The sequence below is a fragment of the Benincasa hispida genome, chromosome 10, assembly GCF_027475165.1.
Source record: "Benincasa hispida cultivar pf3 chromosome 10, pf3_genome.v1.1, whole genome shotgun sequence".
NCBI classification, from domain to species: Eukaryota; Viridiplantae; Streptophyta; class Magnoliopsida; order Cucurbitales; family Cucurbitaceae; genus Benincasa; species Benincasa hispida.
Genome location: NC_143487.1, coordinates 55,495,634 through 55,509,595, shown reverse-complemented (window position 1 = coordinate 55,509,595; position 13,962 = coordinate 55,495,634).

The window sequence follows — 13,962 nt, the reverse complement described above, 5'->3', positions numbered from 1 at the left end:
ACTACTGTAAAAGCAATCTTGAAAGAAGTAAAAGAAAGAAATCTTTTTGTGAAAGTTGGCATCTTGGCCGAACTACGTAACTATGTCTTCTTCTTCTTCTTCTTCTCCTTGTAAATCTTCATCCATTTCTCTGCAAAATTCGACACAAGTATCATTTACAATCGAACGACAACATATTCTGAGTATCGAGTAAAAGAAAAAGAATATCGAGTAAGAGAGAGAACATCGAGTAAAGAAGAGAGTAAGGAAGAAAGAAAGTGTTCTACCTGTTCGAGTTTGTCTTCTCGAGTTCACTATTCAATTTAGCCGGTTGAATTTTGCCATACATGTGTTGCTCGATCCTCTAATATTCGTGGTTCAACTACAACCATATTTTCCACCAACCTCAGCTGATCTTATCTGGTAGCTTTGGGCCTCAAGTGGTGAAATCTTTGTTTTTAGGCCTACAAACATCATAATAACCCAACAAAAATGGTATCAGAGTGTTTAAAAGATCATCAGTTCGGCTTTTCTTGAAGCATCGAGATTTTTAAAAAATAGTTCTTGACATTCTTTTCAGGTTAGTAATGACTGTTGCAAGATTTGAAATAGAGAAGTTTGATGGGAAGGGTGACTTTGGCTTGTGGAAAACAAAAGTCAAGGCAATTCTTGGACAACATAAAGCCCATAGAGCCCTTTTAGACCAATCTACTTTACCACCTACGATAATAGCTCAAGAAAGGGAAGATATGGAACTTAATGCATATGGAACTCTAGTTCTTAATCTCAGCGACATCATTTGAGATAGATGATTGATCAGGACACAACTTATAAAATGTGGGTCAAGTTGGAAGGTCTTTATGCAACTAAGGATCTGCCTAAGAAGATGTTTTTAAGGGAAAAATTCTTCATTTTAAGATGGATTCTGCTAAAACACTATATGACAATTTGGATGAATTTAAAAAGATAGTTTCTGAGTTCAAAAGCCTTGGTGAAAAGATTGGTGATGAGAATGAAACTTTTGTTTTGTTGAACTCTCTACCCAAAGCCTATAAGGAGGTAAAAAATGCTTTGAAATATGGCAGAGAGTCAATTACCATTGATGTCATTAATTTAGCATTGAGAACTAGGGAGTTAGAGCTTCATGTAGTAAAAAAGGACCAGTCTAATGCAGAAGGACTATTTGTCAAAGGCAAGAATAGCAGAACAACTCTAAAGGACCTAAAAATCAGTCTAGTGAAGAGCATAACCAAAGACAGAATTGAGATGTAACTACTATAAGAAGAAAGGACACTTAATGAGAGATTTCTACAGCTTAAAAAGGAAGAATCAAGAGAAAGAGAAGGATCAAGAAGGAAATCAGCCAGATGCCTCAGTAGTTGAAGGATCCTATCTTTATTCTGATGCTTTAGCCTCCACTAAAAATAAAACCAACCAACTAAGTCCTCTAGGGAAGCATGACTGGGTTCTTGATTCTAACTGTACCTATCATATGCCACCTTTCAGACCCTGGTTTAATACCTATAAGGATGTAGATGGAGAATCAGTGTACATGGGGAGCAATGAAGCCTGTAAAATCAAAGGAATTGGTTCAGTATCCTTAAAGTTAAAGGATGGATCAATCAAGCTTCTTAAAAATGTGAGACATGTACCTTTACTCAAGAGAAACTTGATATCTCTGGGTATGTTTGAGTGTGAATGCAGGGGAAAGAATGGAATCCTATAAGTTATTAAGGATTTTAAGGTGTTTTTGGTTGGTGAAAAGGTTAATGACCTCTATATTGTTAGAGGAGTGGAAATGATGACTAGTGCCTACACTGTTTCCACAGCAAACATGATAGAGGCAGACTTGTGGCATAAAAGACTATCCCATATCAGTGTAAAAGGGATGCAAGCACTGTCTAAATAGGGTATTTTACCCAAAGGGATTAGTGAACACCTCTCTTTCTGTGAACATTGCAGTCTAGGGAAAGCTACCAGGTAGAGCTTCACAAAATCTCAGCATACCCAAAGGGATGCTGAGATAGGGTATTTTACCCAAAGGGATTAGTGAACACCTCTATTTGGATGTGTAGGGTTTGTACACAATAATGGAAAGTTGAAGTTGTTGGGATTGGTGTCTTAAATCTCCTTATAATCTTGTAGTTTGTAAACTTTGTATAAACATATTGTTGTTAATAAAATAAGTGTTGTTTTATAAGCATATACTCAATCCAATAAACTAAGATTCTAGATTATTTTATGTAATTTAAACAAATATATAGAGACATACAAGTGGATCTTGTTTAAGTAATAACCTAAACAGTCTGTAGTAGATGGATAAGGCTGAGTACCTTATCCTGGTGACACTACGGATACGACCCGCTTTGTAGGTGTTATAAGTGTTGTAAAGTGCTACAAATGATCTGATCCTGATCATTCATATAGAGACATGTGAGCGAGGGTATCCTATACAAAGAGTTTGTATAAGACTGAACTATGGAATGATTAATCTCTTTATATAACGCTGTTAATAATAGAGACTTATATTTCACCAGGAAGACCTTAGGTGACATGACTTGAATCTTGAGTGAGTTATGAACTCTTGCTCATGAAGGCGGTCCTTTAATTTTTATGGGTGAGAGTAGCCAGATTGCCAACTCAATAAACCTACCATTTTGGGGATTCATCTGATTGGGTAGCTAGGAACACAGCTAGACGAGACAAAATTCACTCATTCCCCGATACAGGGGTAAGTAGATAAATTGCTCCCTTAGGGCTGATTCCGAAGCTTGAACATAGTGGTCACACCCTCTCCTGGCCCGAGAAGGACTTGGTCATAGTTGGACTATGACTTATTGTTCATTAGAGGGATTAGTGGTACTTAAGGAGTTAGATGTAACTATAGGGCCAAAACAGTAATTTTGTCCTAGCTGTACTTACGAGCAATTTTTGAAGGGTCATCTCACTGTTGATTGGTTATATCCAATGGACACATAAATTTATATATAGTGCGAAGAGTGCAACTGTCGGTCTTTAGTGGAATGACCGGTAGTTAACGGATGTTAGGTAATTTAATTAAAGAGTGTAATTAATTATTCAAGTACCGTTGGAGCTTCAATCTATAGATCCATAAGGTCCCCTCTATAGCTCACCAGGGATTTAATTGAGAATTATTTTTGGATTAATTTGAAGTATTCAAATTAATTGAGGGAATTAATTATATATGATATAATTAAGTAAATTAATTAATATGTGATATAATTAATATAATGTATTTGTTACATTGTAATATAAGGTAATATGAGAGGAATTTGAATCTAATTATATGAATGAGATTCATGTAATTAAATTTAATATAAATATGATTTATATTAAATACCATAAATAAATTGAGAGGAATTAAATATTTGGATATGATCCAAATGTCAATTATATGAAGGAGATTCATATAAGTGAGTTTACTATAAATGTGAGTTATATTAAATGTCATGTATGGTTGAGAGAAAATACATCTATATGTTATATTGTCTTTGATATAATATGTAACTATAGATTATGTGTCATATGGGATATAATATATAGTTTATATACGTATAATAAGGTTATTATTATATGTATAATTATTATTAATTTTATTTTATTAAATTAATATTAATTAATTAAAGGGAGGGAGTTACAACTCCCTCCCCCTAATTTCTCTTAGCCAAATATGTGATGAGAGGGGTCAGAGAATGTGAAGGTTCCAATTCACCTTCCTCCATGAAACACTGAGAGAATAGTTCTCTCTAAAAAAAATTAAAAAAAAAAAAACGAAAAGAGAAGAAAAATTATTCTCCTCCCTTTCCTCTTCTCCATCTCCTTCCCTATTTCAAAACCCTAAGGCCTCTCACACCTTTTTCCATTCTCAATCCCTAAGGAGAATACAGGTGGCTCCGATTGGTGGTGTCCCTTTTGGAAAAGGAGATCTGTTTGTGACTTGTTCGAGAGATTCTTGAAGAATAGTCTTCAAAGGTAAGGGTTTCTGAAACCCTAAGTTTTCCTTTATTAATGCATGTTATAATTTATGTAAATGCATATCTTGTTATTGATTTACTGTAAAACTTACATTCAATGACATTGTATTTAGGACGATCTTGCTTCCGCTCAAGATTCTCTCCTTATAGAGTTTCTTCAATTGGTATCAAAGCCAGTTGCTGGTTTTCTGATCCCAAATTCCATTTTTTTATCGAATCGTTTTACAATGTTGGTGGGTTTTTACTGCATTCTGTTTAAAATTCATACGATGAATGGTTTAATATGAATGTGGTTTTGTTGATGGATGTTTTGGGATAGGATATTTAGTTTTAAGGTTTTATTTTATTTACAAATTTGGCTTGTAAAGACCCCTGTTTTGGGCTTAATTTTTGCTATAGAGTCTGTATTTGTTGTTTAAGTTGCTTGTCTTGTTCTTGGGAAGCTTCCAAGACGAATTCAGAGTGTTACTTCGATGAAGAAGACGAAGCAGTTCTACACGATCATGTACCTACAGCTACACGATCGTGTAGCAAAAACATTTGTTAAACGATCGTGTAGCTAATGCTACAAGATCTTGTAGATTTTTCTATACGATCGTGTAGCATTTGCTACAACATCGCACAATAAGTTTGCTACACAATCATTGCAGAGGGTTCGTTGGCAGTTTGGTTCGAGCGGTTCAAGGTCTGGTTCACCTATTTCAAATGGGATGACTCTTATGCTGTAATAGTTGGCCTTTTAACTTTTGTCACACCCCTTCCCAAATTACCCTCTTAACCTGGAAGAAGATGTGACGATACCAGTTACTAGCCCTATCGCCAACACTTGCACCTTTACCTTTTTACTTCACTCCTAAAGTGCCAACCTGATAAACATTATTAACTTTATATGATCACATGCTTAACAACCATGACACAATATCTACAGATAAAATATTTACAGTTGGGCCCAAACTTTACTAACAAAACCCTAATTCCCTCAAAACATGTGTACATCAATATAGAACATTAACCTAAATTCTTTAAACTAGCTGGGCCTTTCAGTGGTAAGCAACAGCAGGATCAACCTTGAGGAATCTGACCTCTACCTGGGAAAGGAAAACATAGGAAACTATGAGCTAATTGCCTAGTGAGTGACTATAGAAATCATATTATGCCATGTTTTACATTATTATAAAACATGTAAACATACTAGGAAACATTTCAAACAACTTCCTTTAAAACATAAACATGGTCTTAACATCAAGCTTTTGAGAAGAGAACTCACTAAACATCAATAAACATCATTAAACCTTAGTTGAGAACAAGCATACATCCCTCTAGCTCCCAACGTCTGTATCCGGCCAAGAGATCCATACTTCGACCTCTCTTTGCTAGTATATGGCCTAAGAGATCCATACTTCGGCCTCTCATTCAGAATTACCTATGTGCACGTGGAGTTTACTAAGCACCGTCAACACCTTAGGTACTATTACCTATATACCTTCTCCGAATCCTTAAATACCGGGCTCTTCTCTAGAATCAAATCAAGCTTTAAAAGTAAAACATTTACATTAAGAATCATTCAATCATAGCCTTTATCTGAAAAACGCATACTTCATCATAACAACTTAGCTTTTGTAATGAGTTAACATATAACCTTGGCGTGCGATAAAACATATACATGCTGGAGAAGAAATGTTATGTAATTCATAAAAACTTGGTTGCTTGAAAACGTATAAACTTAACAAACATTATTGAAATCACATGGTCTTCTATGCATAAACATTGAAAACATTAAGTTATTTTAGTCATTCACAACTTGTCTAGGCTCTTAACGGTTTGTAGGCTTCTTCTAGCTCCTCTTGGCCTGAAACGACATAATTCCTTGTTAGATTCCTTAGAATTCCTATCAAGATGCTTCAAATAGTTTGTTTACTAGTGAAACCTTCATCAACAAGATCATCAATATTAACGAGATTGTCATCATGAGCGAGACCTTCCTCACGAGCGAGATCATCCTCATGAGCAAGATCCTCATGAGCGAGATCAAGCATCACACTAGTGAGACTTCATCATTAGCGAGACTTATATCAACACCAGCGAGATTCAGTCCAAAAATTCAGCGAAATTCTTCTCTTGAGCAAGATTATCATCCTGAGCGAGATTTCCAGAATTCTTGTCTCGCTCTCGCTCCCTCGATGAGCTGCTCAGCTCTGTTTACACACTGAATTCTTGTTTCAACTTCAAAAATTCATAACTCAAAACCCATAACTCTTTTCAAGAAACTTCCTTCTACAAACTTGTTTAGAATTGAGTTAAATTTTTTACTAAAATTTTAGCCCTAAATTCCTTGTGGTTTGGCCTGGAGCTTCCAATCCTTACACTGGTCTTAATTAATCTGAGAACCTGGCCCTTCTGCAAATTTCTTCACTTTTTGACCTTTTTCCTGTGAGGTATTTCTCCGGTAACCCAACCACAGACTCTCCCAGCTTTCAAATGGCACCAATCTCACTTAATTCGCTAGAGTCATTTGCCAAAACCGAGCTTTTGATGTTCATCTTCTTTTTTTATACTTCCGGCTGCCTCCCATGTATGAATATCAACCGCCACCTCACCCATTAATGATTAAGTACATTTCGGTCAAAATTAATTAATTAATCTTTTAACCTTTTTTTTTTGTCTCTTCTTTTCTTCGTAATTCACTGTATTAAACCATAATTTCACTTATCATTTAATTAACATAATATCCTCATGGCTACACATACTTATATAGAAAATGTAGAATTCGAGGTTTACAACTTTCCTTTTAGGTGTTCTATCCCGATCCATTAACTGTTTATTTTAAATATATATATGATTTATATTCTATATTATATGTCATATAGTTTTAAAACCCACCATAAGTTATGCATTTATATGCATGCATCATTTTATATTATAAAGTGTTATAATATATGTATGTGCATGATTTAAATTATAAAGCATGCTCATGCATCATATAGTATAAATGTTATAGTATATGTATGCATGCATTATAGCATTTCCATACATCCTTTATATTATAATTGTTATAATATATGGTTGAATGTATGTATGAAAAGTATGCTATAGTATGATACATTACTTAGTTATATAATTGTTATATATATTAGTAATGAATGGAGATAGCATGAAGCATGATATTATCTTAGGTTAATTTATAAATCTCATGATTAACTGAAGTATGTCAAGCATGCAATGGATGTTTTAATTTTTTCATTTATTTATAATCTTCATAACTAAATGAAATTAGAATTAAAATCAATAATTAAGAGTTTCATGCAAACCTTAGGTTATAATAATTTTTTTAAATTGTTTTAAAATATGATTGACATAGACCTACGTTCACAAATTTCTAATGAGATTAGAAATTAGATTAATCTTTTCTAACCGGTTTAATAGGATTATGATTTCAATAAAAGATTAAATTTGTAGCAAATATATCCATAACGGAACTTTTGTCTAAGGCGGGTTCTGGCTAGGCTGGGGTACTTAAGATGACAGAAACGTCGCACCCCTACCTGGAAACCTACCTGAAAAGGTGAATTAGATAGATTTGCTGCAAGCATGCAATTGTTGATTAACATTTGTTAAAGTGTTTAATGAATATTAATCAAAATTGTTTAACTTTCCAAAGTAAGTGTTACTTTTGGGAAAACTTAAACAATCACTTAGTAAAAATAATCAGCCGTATTTTTTCTAACTTCGTTGTTAAAATATTCAGTGGGAGGAAAAGATGTATATGATACGTCATTTTTTTTCACTCACATTTCTCCCTTAATATTCACACTGTGAGACTCATGCTTCGCCTTGAGGTGCCTTGGGAGCGTCCTCCTTCAGATGGTGTTTGCATGGGTCAATATCAAGGTGAATGGAGAGAGTATTTATAGTAAGTGAGAGAGGGATTTGTGTCAACATGTCCTACGGTCTCTTTCATTGGTTTGCACCATGAGATCTTCTTGTACAACCTTGAGGCACCCTGGGAGCGTCCTCCTTCGGATGGTTTGTGCAGTAGGTCAATCTCAAGGCAAACTCCAGAAATGGATAGGATCATGATAGTTTTTGCCCCAATCGGTTTTTTCCTTCGATTGGCTCATTGGGGCGGAGGGTCACACTTATGGGAAATTATTAAGAAATGGAGGGTCACACTTACGGAAAATTATTAAGCAAGTTAATGATTTATTGATCAAATAAATGATGACTAATTATTATAGGAACAAGAGTTATTCTGGTGTAATGATTGGTTGAGAGTATCTCAATTTAGTAAAGGGACAACTGACTACCCTTCGGTGGCTTTTATCCTAAATCACTAAAGCGTCATTGCAAAATTAAATGTTAAATGAGGTTCATTTAGATTTTGCTAAAATTGATCGGATTTTTTAGGAGTTATGCTAAAATCTAATGTAAATAAATGTGTTTATTTTTTAGCAAACATGTCAAATAGTGTTTTTCCATTAGTTGCCTTTTTCTAGTTTGATCGATTTCAATTACACGACTTGGAAAGAATCTATTAAAACATTTTTCGTGGTAAACGACCTCGAAATTGTCATGATCAAGGATTGTCCTCAAGGGAATTACTAATTATATGAGATATAATTACGTGTTTGATTTGAGAATTAAACGAAATAGGAGAATTTATATTTAAATATGATTTAAATATATAAAGATGGATGTGTGTAAAAATTAATTTAATATTTGATATTAAATTAATTAGGTTTTATTTAAAAAAATTAATTTATGAAATTAATTTTATTTTTCAGTTTTTAAATCAAAATGGATTTTGGAAAAAATCATGTTTTGATTATGTGATAAAATTGGAAAATTGAAAAACAAAACACAAAATGGAAAAACCATTTTTTCCATTATCCATCTTTTATTTGCTCACACAAAAGCCTTCAACATTGCCTTGTATTACTCCAAGCATGAGCTGCAACTCATGCAACTCTCTCCTTTGCATGTTGATCTGCAATATATTGAAGAGTTTGGAGTAAATTTCGGGCATTCAATCAAGAGAGAATTTTAGAGAAAATTCGTGTTGAAGAAAGGGTTCTTCAACAAGATTGCTGCTGTGAGCAATTCTCCTTCATCCCTTGATTCAAGCTTGTTTTGAGTCCCACAACTCAATCTAGAGCACCAAAAGAATAGTGGGGAAGATCTTGAGGTGGTATACAATAAGATTTGGAGAAGATTGCAGCTGGAGATCGTGCTTTGAAGAGGTTCTATAAAGGTATGTCATGAAACTCACTTGTTTTCTGCAAGAGCATGCTTTATATTTTGCCAAAATTAATGAATTAGAGTGCTTAAACGATCCTTGTTGCTTCCGCTGTTACTGATACAATCCTACAAGACCACCACTCGAAATGTTCGGGAGGCATATGAGAAATGGACACGAACAAACTAGAAGGCCCGAGCTTATGTCTTGGCAGTCTGAATGACGTTTTGGCCAAGAAACATGGGTTATGGTCTCCACGCATGAGATCATGGAGTCCCTGCGGGGAATGTTTGGACAACCGTCTGACAGCTCAAACATGAAGCTCTAAAATGCATCTTCAACTCCAAAATGGAGGTGGGTACATCTGTTCGAGAACATGTTATGAACATGATGGTCCACTTTAATGTGGCGGATATGAATGAGGCTTGTATCGATGAGAGCAACCAGGTTAGCATAATTCTGCACGCATTTCCAGATAGCTTCCTGCACTTTGTCAGCAATGTTGTGCTAAACAAAGTTGTTTATTCCCTTACAACTCTCCTCAACAAGTTGTAGACATTCTAATCCTTGCTGAAAAGTAAGGAGAAGAAGGTTGGTGAGAAATGTTGCTTCATTATCTAAGAAGTTCCATCGAGGTTTGACCTTAGGAACTAAGTCTGCACCTTTTACTTCTAACACTACCAAGTGGAAGAAGAAGAAGGGTGGTAAGGGGAAAAGGCAGGCATCTGATAACCCACAACCTGCCAACAGCGGGGTAGGCGACCAACACCAGTTGAAAAAGGAAAATGTTTCCATTGCAATCAGAATGAGCATTGAAAGCAGAACTGTCCTCGCTGTTTGAAGGAGAAGAAGAAGGCTAAGGCCAAGGCAAAACAAGGTAAATATGATTTACTATTTTGGAAACTTGTTTAGTGGAGAATGATGATTCTGCCTGGATTATAGACTCTGGGGCTACTAATCATGTTTGTTATTCTTTTCAGGGGATTAGATCCTAGCAGCAGCTTGAGGCTGGTAAGATGACGATGCGAGTAGGCACCAGGCACGTTGTTTCAACTATGGCAGTGGGAGGGCTCCAGTTGACTTTACAAAATAAATTTATCGTTCTGAATGATGTCTATGTTGTTCCCAAGTTAAAGCGGAACTTAATTTCTATAAAGTGTCTGATTGAATGTAAATATACTCCCAATTTTTTGGTGAATAAAGTGTTTATTCTGAAAGATGGTGTTGAGATTTGTTCAGCAAAACTGGAAAATAATTTGTATGTGCTAAGGTCATTAACAACAAATTCCCTCCAAAACATAGAGATGTTTAAAACTGTCGTAACTCAAAGTAAACGACTTAAGATTTCTTCTAAGGAAAAGGCCCAACTTTGGCACCTTCGATTAGGGCACATCAATCTCAATAGAATTGAGAGGTTGGTGAAGAATGGACTTCAAAACAAGTTAGAGAAATTTTTTTTACCTGTGTGCGAGTCATGTCTTGAAGGCAAGATGACTAAAAGACCTTTTACTGGAAAAGGTTATCGAGCCAAAGGGCCTCTAGAGTTAGTGCATTCAGACCTTTGTGGTTCGATGAATGTGCGAGCCATGGGAGGCTACGAGTATTTCATCACTTTTACTGATAATTACTCCCGGTTTGGGTATGTTCATTTGCTGCAACGAAAGTCAGAATTCCTTGAAAAGTTCAAAGAGTTCAAGGCTGAAGGTGAAAATGAATTTGATAAACGGATTAAAACACTTTGATCAGATCGGGGTAGAGAGTTTTTGGATTCTAAGTTCTAGAACTATATAATACAACATGGAATCGTTTTCCAACTCTTAGTGCCTGGTACACCTCAGCAGAATGGTATATCAAAGAGGAGAAACAAAACCCTGTTGGACATGGTTCGGTCGATGATGAGTTATGCTTCCTTACCAGACTCGTTTTAGGGTTTTTCAATGGAGACTGTAGCTTATATCCTCAACTGTGTTCCTTCTAAGAGTGTTGCTAGAACACCTTAGGAGTTGTGTAACCGGTGTAAAGCTAGTTTGCATCACTTCCGCATCTGAGGTTGCACAACATATGTGCTTGAGGCTAATCCTAAGAAACTAGAACCATGTTCGATGCTGTGCCTATTTGTAGGCTACTCCAAAGTTACACGAGGGGATTACTTTTATGATCCTAAGGAAAAGATGTTTGTGTCGATAAACTCTACCTTCCTTGAGGAGGATCATATGAGGGATCCAGTCTACGTAGTAAAATCGTGTTGTGTGAACTTTCCAACGAAACTACTGAAACTTCGACAAGAGTTGTTGAAGGGCCTACTACATCAGTAAGAGTTGTTGATGGAAGTTCATCTAGTAGGTCAAATCCACCTCAAGAGTTGAGGGAACCTTGATGTAGTGGGAGGATTACGAACCCACATGTTCGTTATATGGGTTTCACCGAAATCCTGGGTATGGTAGCCAATGGTGAGGTTGAGGATCCGTTGTCTAGAAGGCAATGAAGGATGTTGACCGGGATGAATGGGTCAAAGCTAGAGATCTCGAGATGGAGTCTATGTACTTTAACTCAGTATAGGATCTTGTAGATCAACCTGATGGGGTAAAACCTATAAGTTGTAAATGGATCTACAAGAAGAAATGGGGTGCTGATGGGAAGGTGTAAACCTTCAAGGCCAGACTTATGGCAAATGGTTATACCCAGGTGGAGAGAGTTGACTATGAGGAGACTTTCTCGCTCGTTGCCATGTTGAAGTCTATTTGCATCCTTCTATCCATTGCGTCATATTATGATTATAAGATATGGCAAATGGATTTCAAGACTGCTTTTCTGAATGGTCATCTTGAGGAGACCATTTATATGGTGCAGCTCGAGGGATTCATAGCCAAAGGTCAAGAGCAAAAGGTTTGCAAACTGAATCGGTCCATTTATGGGCTGAAATAGGTGTCTCGATCTTTGAATATAAGGTTTGATATTGCGATCAAATCTTACGGCTTTGACCAAAACGTTGATGAGCCTTACGTCTATAAGAAAATCATCAACAGTTCAGTAGTTTTCCTAGTGTTGTATGTAGATGATATCCTACTCATTGGGAATGATGTAGGTTTACTGATTTCAGTTAAGAACTGGCAAGCGACTAATTCCAAATGAAATATTTAGGAGAGGCTTAGTTTGTTCTTGGTATTAAGATCTTTTGGGATCGAAAGAACAAAGTGTTAGGCATTGTACATTGACAATATGTTGATCAAGTACTCGATGCAGAACTCCAAAAGGGACCTACTGCCTTTTTGGCATGGAGTTACATTGTCTAAGGAACAGTGTCTAAGACACTTCAAGTGGTTGAGGAAATGAGATGGATCCCTTATTCTTTTGTCGTTGGTAGTTTGATGTATGCGATGTTATGTACTAGACCTGACATCTGCTATGCTATGGGGATAGTCAGTAGATATTAGTCTAATCTAAGATAGGGTCACTGGACCGCCATTAAAAACATCTTCAAGTATCTTCGGAGAACGAGGGACTACATGTTTATGTATGGATCTAAGGATTTGATCCTTACTGGATACACGGACCTGTAGTTTGATATCATATATCAACCATAGTATTTTCTCCTCTACTTGATATAAATCATATTTATATCCAATTACCTCCAAATTAACGTATCTCATACATTTAGTCAATCATATCATATACAATTAACCATATATAATTGAACTCCCTCTTGTCAATTTGAACATTTCAAATTAACCCAAAAACTGATTCTCAACTTGTATCCAAGCTACCAAGGGGACCTTATGGACCTATGGCTCGAAGCCCCAATGGTACGTGAATAGTTGACTAAACTCTTTAGCCATGAGATCTACCATCCGTTATCTACCAAGCATTCCACTAAAGATCGACAGCTGAACTTTTCTTACCACAGATATATTTCTGTGTCCATCAGATATAACCAATCATGAGTACGATAACCCTTCACAGATGCTCGTAAGTATAGTTGGGTCAATTTACCATTTTGCCCCTGTAGTTACATTTCACTCCTTAAGTACCACTGATCCCTCTAATGAACAATACAACATAGTCCTACTATGTGTGATCACCTCTCGGGCCAAGAGAAGGTGTGTGGCCACATCGTTCAAGCCTCGGGATTAGCCTTTAAGAGAGCTATCTATCTACTTATCCCTGCTTCGGGGAAAGAGTGAATTCCATCTTGTGTAGCTGAGTTCCCAACTCCCAAATAAGATGAATCTCCAAAGTGGAATTCTGAATGCTTAATAAAATATAGTTCTCATGCTTAAAACTGAAACTAGAAAACTGAAACTAGAAAACTGAATACTGAAATCTGAAACTTGCCAAGCAAACACGTACATAAAACTTTTAATCATCTCATGTCTAAAAACATAACTAAGCTAACTCTTAGTTGAGAGAGAACCTTTTTGCTCAATCTCAAAACCTTAAACCTTAGTCAAGAGAGAACCCTTTTGCTCAATCCCTTGACGTCAAATCTACCTACGTGCACGTGGTAATAACTAAGTATTATCATACCTTAGGTACTACTACTCAAATACCTTCTCGAGTCCTTTAGTATCGAGCTTAACTTAATCAAACATGTATGTCTGAAAACCAGTAACATAAATATGGATGAAATAATCATAACCATTAAAACATAAATCCTGAAGCATGCTTTATGTAATTAAGTACCTCAATACTTTAATCTCATGTTAACAATTTTCTTTAAAAAAAACTAGCATGCGTTAATCATTCTTCTAAACTTGA